At 38.6% G+C, this 9,640-nt stretch overlaps 2 non-coding genes across 2 annotated transcripts; both read right to left on the reverse strand.

Moving 5' to 3' along the window:
• Positions 1-5,338: 5,338 nt before the first annotated feature.
• Positions 5,339-5,413, reverse strand: Trnas-uga (transfer RNA serine (anticodon UGA)). Its single transcript has one exon. It is a non-coding gene; the product is annotated as a tRNA-Ser (tRNA).
• Positions 5,414-5,940: 527 nt separating this feature from the next.
• Trnal-caa (transfer RNA leucine (anticodon CAA)) lies at positions 5,941-6,015 on the reverse strand. The gene has a single exon. It is a non-coding gene; the product is annotated as a tRNA-Leu (tRNA).
• Between the last annotated feature and the right edge of the window lie 3,625 nt (positions 6,016-9,640).

Here is a 9,640-nt window from a genome sequence, read left to right on the forward strand (position 1 = left end):
TACGTGAGTTATAACTGAGCTGGTGCCTTATTTACGATTGAAAAGAATGTGAGATTGTAATCTTACGGAACACATAAAATATGGAGCCAAGATTTGGGAAACTGCATACAACACTCCATTCATAAAATAACACACGAAGAACATTGAAACATAAGCAAGAAGAAATTACCCACAACCAACAGACTCAGTTTTTACCCAAAGAAATTACGTTCATACCACAATCCTGTCCGTCATGTAATTACCACACACTGGTATACTAAATTCATATTAACTCTTTGTGAAGTCTTCGCAAAAAGAATAGCTGAGGGCTACTTTGATGATTACACCACATGCTCCGCGTGGTCAACTTGGTTTACACAAAGCGTACAACTCCACAATAATTTTGATAATTAAAATAAATTAGATCGAAAAGCAATTGACCAAAGAAAAACCTTGAACTGGTTACTAACGTCTTACTATTAATCTGATGGGTCAAACAGTTATGTAAGCACGTGGTACTGGTCTCGCAAAGTACACTCCACGTGGGTTGAACATAAAGAAAAGTTGCTATATTGTAAAATATTGTCAAGACGAGACGTTATAATCACACAAACATTCGCATTTAAGATTGATGAACTTAGTTAGAGTTACTGATCAACACGTGGTTCCAATTTACTCACAAAGTAGTAACAAAGCAACTACCGCAAAATAATCTGAATTTAACACGAGAATTACACTCCACTGCACTTTATGATAGCATTAGATATTTTAGAGCTAAACCTGAAATCAAGGTGATTAAATTTTCAGTTAGGCTGAACTTAAGAAATCCATTGTCCTACGGACTTAACAGACACGCGCTTAGCCGGAGATCTTACCACTTCAGACGCTCGCCACGGCCACTCTGCAACTGCCTTACTTCCGAGCGTGCTTCCTGAGGGGTGGCTCACAAAGACCAACGGAAGTGGCCAGAGGGGCAGCTTCCTATACCAACATGACAACGGACGGACAGGACCATACTAAGAATAGAAACCTCTTTGCTTTTAGGAAGCGTAGCTACCTGTTCCGACGTTGGTCCTACTGTTCTCTAGCAGACAGCCTTGTCTGCTACCCTCAAGCATGCAACTAGAAATACATATGTTCATTCATCCTCTCACACAAAAGGGAAGGGGGATGACAGTATCTTATCATATACAGTATATAAAAGAGAGCGGATGTAGGTTCCGTATGAGACTGTGTGACATGAATTACATATAAGAATTACATATAAACTGTGCTTTAAAGTGTAGTAGTGTGACAGATCGTTCTTGTTTATGTGTAAAAGTAACACGTTCCACTGCTCAGTCTCCTTCCAGGTAGTCAGAAACGCCACAGTACATTTAGAAGAGGAATTTATTCCATAAATGGCAACAGATTTAAGAATTTAAACATGAAAGGAGTCCAACAGAGACCTTTCAGCATTAATTGCAATAATAATGTGTTAGTGTCTGGAATCTGTTTCTCTATGCTTTTTGGCAGTGCATTTTCACCGGCAACATTCACATTTTGACAAGCAGAAAATGTGTCTTGACTCATTTGAGAAAATGGTGAGGACGCAAAACCTGAATCTACAGTATTTGCAAAATTGTGTCCTATCATTTCGGATTCCTGAGGCGAGCTGTTGCCGACCGATCGATCGATAATGCTTCCCTGTTCACTACCTGTTTGCCTGTCTACACCATTATTTGCCGCCCGCTCCATCTCCCTATGCACAATTACCAAATTACTACTTCGAATGTCTGTTAATTCACTACCCAGAGGTTCTGATAAGCTACGCTCGTCGTCACTATTAATTCTCAGTTTACTTTGAAGCCTAGTGTTACGTTTTTCACACGTCATTATTGTCACAATATTTCACACGATAACACAGAAAAGCACAATTTGAAGAGCAAAAATAAGAGAACACATTAACATAGTCCTTAAAATAATATCTAGTTAATTGCAGCTGCGAAATACTTGGTGCAAATCTACATGCATGCCACAACTGTTTTACTGTACAACAATGAAAGGCTGCAACTACAAAGGAGATTCTCTCTACAATTACGCACTAGCAATAAACAAAATCTACACTAATTACACAAACTACAAGAAAAAATCAGAAGATTCCAGTGAGGTATCCTAGGCTAAGGGTCGAAATATGAAACGTCCCCTTATAACAATTGTACATGACTATGCTTAAACTGACACACAATGTTTTTAGCGCAACGCAATCTGACTATCAAAGATCCCTGCAAAAGAATGGCCCTGAGTAACATTAACCTATACCTTTCACAAATCACTTACCTCACAAAAATCTTCGTTACTCGAACTACTGCAATACAGCGAGCGCCACTATTGCCAGCTAAATAAAAGATTCAAACTACAGAAGGCACTAACTACTGATAGGGATAGTTAGCAAATGAAAGATATTAATAGAGAACAAACAATGTATTTACCTTAATAGTCATAATGTATATAGCAGTTCATGGCAAATTACAAAACTCCGCCATCTCTCTCCTCACATCCAGCTGGCGGCTCACCTCCTACTGCGCAACGCTACGCACTGTTCACATCCAGCTGCCGCTCTACAATGGCAGACAACAATGCAAACTAGCCACATACTGCACACAGCACAGCCAGTGATTTTCATACAGAGCGCTACGTGGCATTACCAATATAAAAATCTAAACAGCCTACTTACAATATATATATATATATATATATATATATATATATTAAACAGACATGGGAATTTCACCTTCGGAATGAACGAAAGAAGATGCAATACCTCGTGAGGAAGAGTAAATGGATCAGAATTAACAAGCATTAACAAGAATATACTATACACATCGTAGAATAGCAGTCTTAACTAATTTTTTCTCTCAGAATACAAGGCGATTGATGCAGGCTGTCAGGCAGAACTACACATCTTAATTTTAGTGATGAAATATGCTAGAAATAAGGAATAGTTGTATAATGAATAATGAAGTGACTTTTTTGCAGATGATAATGAATGGTGATGAATAATGATGAAGAATAAGCTACTATGGATAATGAAGTTTTTCTTTACAGGTGATGATAATAATGGAGTTATGATAATATGGATAATGAAGTTTTTTTCTTTACAGATGAGGATAATGTTGAAGTTTATGTATCTATGCTATGTAGTTATTTAAGTATTTGTTGCAGTTCGTTTTGACAGTATGTCTTATATCGCGTAGTATGATGACTGAAGGTTTTGGAAAGGACAGCTAGAGAACACATATATTTTTTATAGACATTTCACTACCTGTTAATTCGAAGTTCACTACTTTTCAGCATAATATGCGTTTCTTCTTTCAGTTTAATAATCCATTTTTGTATATTTTGCAGGAGAAATTATTCATGAAATTAATGTGCTATAAGCAGTTGTTCATTAAACCTATGTCATTTATGAATGTGATCACATATACTCTACTTGTTTCATAACTTTGCTACAGCTGACTCATGACGAATGACGTTACACATCTTCATTTGCAGCAATAACTCAATACCAAATATTGTTATTAATTATCGATCCCAACGCAATGCATTGCTAGCACACAAAAAAATGCTTTGTAACTGGCCAATGAATGCCACTGATTATAGTAATAAGATGACCTATGATGCCAATGATTACTATAATTAGATTAATTATGTTCAAATGCCATGCCAATAATTAACTCATTTTGAATGATGACTTCTAATGGTTTGTAGCTGGACAATGAGTGCCAATGTTCTCTGTAAACAAACGATTTATGAACATTATTCTGTAATACTATGCCATTTATTAGCTCCTGTTTTGAATGATGACTTCTAATGGTTTGTAGCTGGACAATGAGTGCCAATGTTCTCTGTAAACAAACGATTTATGAACATTATTCTGTAATACTACAAACATGGTACAGAAATGTTCAGTAACTGGGCGATGAGTGCCACCAATTACTCAAATCAGTTGTTAGACTAGTGTAATTCTCAATGGAGACTAGTATGTGACTTAATGTCCTTCACCTTCTTACCTAATTACCTGGAATTACTGCAATATCCGTTTGTCCTGTCTATCCTCATGATCATGGAGCACTATATTTGGTTTTTGCACTAATTCTGCGTTGGTGTACCTTACAAGAACGTGGTGTTGACACAACATGCTGTCCAACACCTTTAGCGATGGAAATGTCATTATGGTCCCACTAATTGGTGTACCTAATGTACTACCAAAATGATAACATGGAATATTACTACGACATTTCAGTGTCTTGACTACACTGATTAATACTTCAAGGAAAAGAACTTCAGATTGTCTCACTTGGTGTTGTGCTTCTGTAGAAAGATATAGACTTCCAGTGCAGCTGCGTGCAACCTAAAGTGCTACAACCATGACACAATCCTTCCCATTCCTTTCCTAGTTCTTGTAAAATGGTAAACACTTATACAATGCGTTTAAATTCTTGTGAAATGATAAAGACTTATACAGTGCATGTGCACTTTCTTTCACTCCTTGATATATTTATTTGTTGTAAAAATGCTAAAGAGTTTTATAGTGCGTGTGCACTTTATGCCATTTGTACTCATTATGTATACATTTTGTAATTCCCAGATATGTTCTGTACTACACTGCGTGTGCACTTCCGTCATTTTGTTAACATGATTTGTATTCAGAAAGAGATTTTCACTCTGCAGCGGAGTGTGCGCTGATATGAAACTTCCTGGCAGATTAAAACTGTGTGCCCGACCGAGACTCGAACTCGGGACCTTTGCCTTTCGCGGGCAAGTACTCTACCAACTGAGCTACCGAAGCACGACTCACGCCCGGTACTCACAGCTTTACTTCTGCCAGTACCTCGTCTCCTACCTTCCAAACTTTACAGTTGCTCTCCTGCGAAACTTGCAGAACTAGTACTCCTGAAAGAAAGGATATTGCGAAGACATGGCTTAGCCACAGCCTGGGGGATGTTTCCAGAATGAGATTTTCACTCTGCAGCGGAGTGTGCGCTGATATGAAACTTCCTGGCAGATTAAAACTGTGTGCCCGACCGAGGCTCGAACTCGGGACCTTTGCCTTTCGCGGGCAAGTGCTCTACCAACTGAGCTACTGAAGCACGAGTCACGCCCGGTACTCACAGCTTTACTTCTGCCAGTACCTCGTCTCCTACCTTCCAAACTTTACAGAAGCTCTCCTGCGAAACTTGCAGAACTAGCACTCCTGAAAGAAAGGATATTGCGAAGACATGGCTTAGCCACAGCCTGGGGGATGTTTCCAGAATGAGATTTTCACTCTGCAGCGGAGTGTGCGCTGATATGAAACTTCCTGGCAGATTAAAACTGTGTGCCCGACCGAGGCTCGAACTCGGGACCTTTGCCTTTCACGGGCAAGTGCTCTACCAACTGAGCTACCGAAGCACGAGTCACGCCCGGTACTCACAGCTTTACTTCTGCCAGTACCTCGTCTCCTACCTTCCAAACTTTACAGAAGCTCTCCTGCAAAACTTGCAGAACTAGCACTCCTGAAAGAAAGGATATTGCGAAGACATGGCTTAGCCACAGCTTGGGGGATGTTTCCAGAATGAGATTTTCACTCTGCAGCGGAGTGTGCGCTGACATGAAACTTCCTGGCAGATTAAAACTGTGTGCCCGACCGAGGCTCGAACTCGGAACCTTTGCCTTTCGCGGGCAAGTGCTCTACCAACTGAGCTACTGAAGCACGAGTCACGCCCGGTACTCACAGCTTTACTTCTGCCAGTACCTCGTCTCCTACCTTCCAAACTTTACAGAAGCTCTCCTGCGAAACTTGCAGAACTAGCACTCCTGAAAGAAAGGATATTGCGGAGACATGGCTTAGCCACAGCCTGGGGGATGTTTCCAGAATGAGATTTTCACTCTGCAGCGGAGTGTGCACTGATATGAAACTTCCTGGCAGATTAAAACTGTGTGCCCGACCGAGACTCGAACTCGGGACCTTTGCCTTTTGCGGGCAAGTGCTCTACCAACTGAGCTACCGAAGCACGACTCACGCCCGGCACTCACAGCTTTACTTCTGACAGTACCTCGTCTGTATTGTGGTATGAGCGAGACACTGCACAAGTGGTTTAATTCATATTTGGCAGGAAGTATGCTGAAGGTTGAAATCAACAGTACAGATAGTCTGCTAAAATCAGTAGAGTCCATTCACTATGAGATATCATGAATGATGTCCCACAGAGGTGTGTCTTGGGTCCCTTCTTGTTCTTAATATGTCTTAACGGCTTGCTACTCTAAACAAACAAGAATTATCTGAGGAAATTGTAAATAATGTCTTCCAGAAAATTATTAAATGGTTATCTGTAAATGGCCTCTCAATAAATTTTGAGAAAACACAGTATGTATAGTTGTGCAAAGGAAATGGCGTAACACCACTGATAAATGTAGACTTTGAACAGAAGTCTGTTACTAGGACAGAATATTCAAAATTACTGGGTGTTTGCATTGCTGAGAAATTGTATTGGATGAAACACTTGATGATCTGCTCAAAAGTTTGAGTTGAACTACTTATTGTTATGAGGGTTATGTCAAATCACTAAATGAGCCTACTTTGCCTATTTTCATTCACTGCTTTCATATGGCATCATATTTTGGGATAATTAATAATTAAGATAAAAAGAATTCATGCCACGAAAGTGTGTAACCCGAATAATAGTTGGAGCCTGCCCAGGATCACCTTACAGACATGTATTTAAGGAACCAAGGATATTCAGAATATCTTCAAAATACATATATTCACTTATGAAAGTTGTTAATAATAACACACCCAATATCACAAATAATAGCAAAGTGCATAGCTAGAACACTAGAAGAAAGGATGATCTTCACTGTTGTGGGTTAAATCTGGCTTTGGCAGAGAAAGGGTTGAATTGTGCTGCCACAAAAGTTTTTAGTCACACAATCCTTCTACTTGACTGATCAGTTTTCAGGTACGATGTAGTAACTGTAAAAAAAATTATATCTTGTAAAGAAAACTAATATCAAACTGACACATTTCATATCATTACGACATGTCATTTTCATTATCCATGGAATAAGTGTTAATGTGATGTTGTCTGTAAATTTGAGAGGCTGCATAAAGTTCGGCAGTCACATAGAAAACACTGTATAATTTATTGATTCAGCCCATAGAATCTCACTCAGATTTCGTACATGTATTGCTGTTTGTGCTGACTCAAAAACGGTGTGCATTTCTCTTTCAATTCCTCCATTCTCTTGAGGTGTGCAGGCCTACATTTTAGTCTTGATACGAAAAACTCGAAATTGACTTAGCAACTTTTCAGCGGAAGCATTCTTGGTTTCAGACCCATTGTCTGACTTTAACCGTTTTACTTCCCTCCTAAACTGATTTTCTGTCTTTTTCATGAAAGTTGCTAGTTTGGAAATAGCTACACGTTTCTTCTTTAGAAAATGAGCAGTTTGGACACTTATTATTTTCCTTGATCCTCCTACCGAAATGAGATTCATTTCATAAATGTCAGCTAATTACAATTACTATTACTATCACGTGAATCACTCCTGAGTACTTCCAACAATCCATGTATTTGTTCGATGAGATTGTGATGTTGTTTGCTGTAGATGCAACCAACACATATATGTTCATTCCAGTCATCAGTATCAATGCCGTTTCTTTCTACTATAACGCTGACGTATGCAACATTTTGCTGGGCTAACTTTTCGTGCCGTTTTTGATGTGAGATAGCTGTCACAATTTTGTTAGATTGCTTTGTAAAAAACAACATTTGGCACAGCTATCATTTGCGTTTGCCTATTGCTGAGATTTCAGGATTGTCAGCGTTTTTGAAAATTGAGATGTCTACATTTGCAGTCTCAACACAGCCTTTATCTAAAAAATCATACATTGTTCTGTATCAAAAGCATCTCATTCGATATCGCACAGGATAATCGACAGTTTCGTACATTGATTTAATTTCACCCAAATTAACTATTCCTTTCTATATATCATGTGTTGCATGGCGCCACAATCTTGGTGCCAAATGTTTTCTTGCTCCGACTGCAAATTTATGTAATTCATATTGACAATAGATAATTCAACAGTGAGTAGTGCATTTTGTTTGAAACTTTTAGATTCTTCACTGTCGGATGTTTGCTTGTCACATTTCTGTCTATAGTTGCATGAGGACATTCCTTGGGAAAATGACCCTCTTTTTTGAAGTTGTTACATGAATAATTTTCTCCACAATGTCTAAATATTTAACATAATGTTTATTTTTGCAATGTTTCTTTAGATGCCCATTGTTGCCTCAATTGAAACATTGAACTGTACACTTTTCTGCTGACATGTTTTGACAAAGTGCATATTCTATTTCTGAAAAAAGCATTGAGGAACGTGTTTGATAGCCTTGTTTCATATAATCTATATTGAAATGTTCAAACAACGTCTCGAGATTTTTGTCAGATGCTGCTACAGTATCCCATGCAGTGAAGTTTCGGCGGTAACATTTCAAAAATTCGCAACATAATCCAGCACTCTTTCACTGGTTCGTTTTCTGCTGCTAAATCTTCCGTGTATTCTTGAATTTGCCTATAATTTTAAGTACCTGACTTACTAGTATCGCATTTGTAACTGAAATAATTTTCTGCAAACTTTCAATTATTAAATTTGTTTTCTTCCCACATAGCGTTTACAATTTATGAAATATTTCTTTGGCTGAGTAGCAATTTGCTGTTTTCTTAGCTATGTTATTGCTAGTATTCAAACATATAAAAAATGGTGCCCCATTGTCTTTCTCAATCCAAGTCTTTACATGTTATTCGGTTTTGTCCTCTTGGTAGTTTTTTTTATTTTTTGTCCACTTGCTACTGAATACAATTTTCCTAACTTTAAGGTTAAAGCTGATTTAAATCGCCATGAGACATAACTGACGTTTCCAAGACGATCCTCTGTCAAAATATGCAATTGTGACTTCATAGAACCTATTGAAAACAGACAAAAATCTACTATCTGTGAATTTAAAGGGTGTAACTGACTTCTGTGACTGTGCTTTGGGTGACGATTAACAAAATAATTCCATGCCTTCCATTTACTGGCACTAAATTGCTGGCTGGAACTACTTCCAACTATTTGCTGATATACAGTGCATCACTACCCTGTTTGTTTGCTTCTTTAGAATAGTTGACGGATAGTTACACATCCAATTTTGGATCTAGTGAAACAGGGGATACAACCCGTCAGCTTTGACCAATGATGGCATACATTAGTCATAGTAATGTCTTCACTTCGAGGGATAGATAATAAAACAGTTCTGTTCTCTGGATAAGCGCTATCAAAAAAAATGGTTCAAATGGCTCTGAGCACTATGGGACTCAACTGCTGTGGTCATAAGTCCCCTAGAACTTAGAACTACTTAAACCTAACTAACCTAAGGACAGCACACAACACCCAGCCATCACGAGGCAGAGAAAATCCCTGACCCCGCCGGGAATCGAACCCGGGAACCCGGGCGTGGGAAGCGAGAACGCTACCGCACGACCACGAGATGCGGGCAAGGTAAGCGCTATCATTGTACATTAAAATAATTAATCATAATGATATTGAGGTAATTTTGAGTATTAGTTTGTTATTGTAGAACAGTTTTTAGTGTCTCAT

This window comes from Schistocerca cancellata, chromosome 1 (genome assembly GCF_023864275.1).
Source record: "Schistocerca cancellata isolate TAMUIC-IGC-003103 chromosome 1, iqSchCanc2.1, whole genome shotgun sequence".
NCBI classification, from domain to species: domain Eukaryota; kingdom Metazoa; phylum Arthropoda; class Insecta; order Orthoptera; family Acrididae; genus Schistocerca; species Schistocerca cancellata.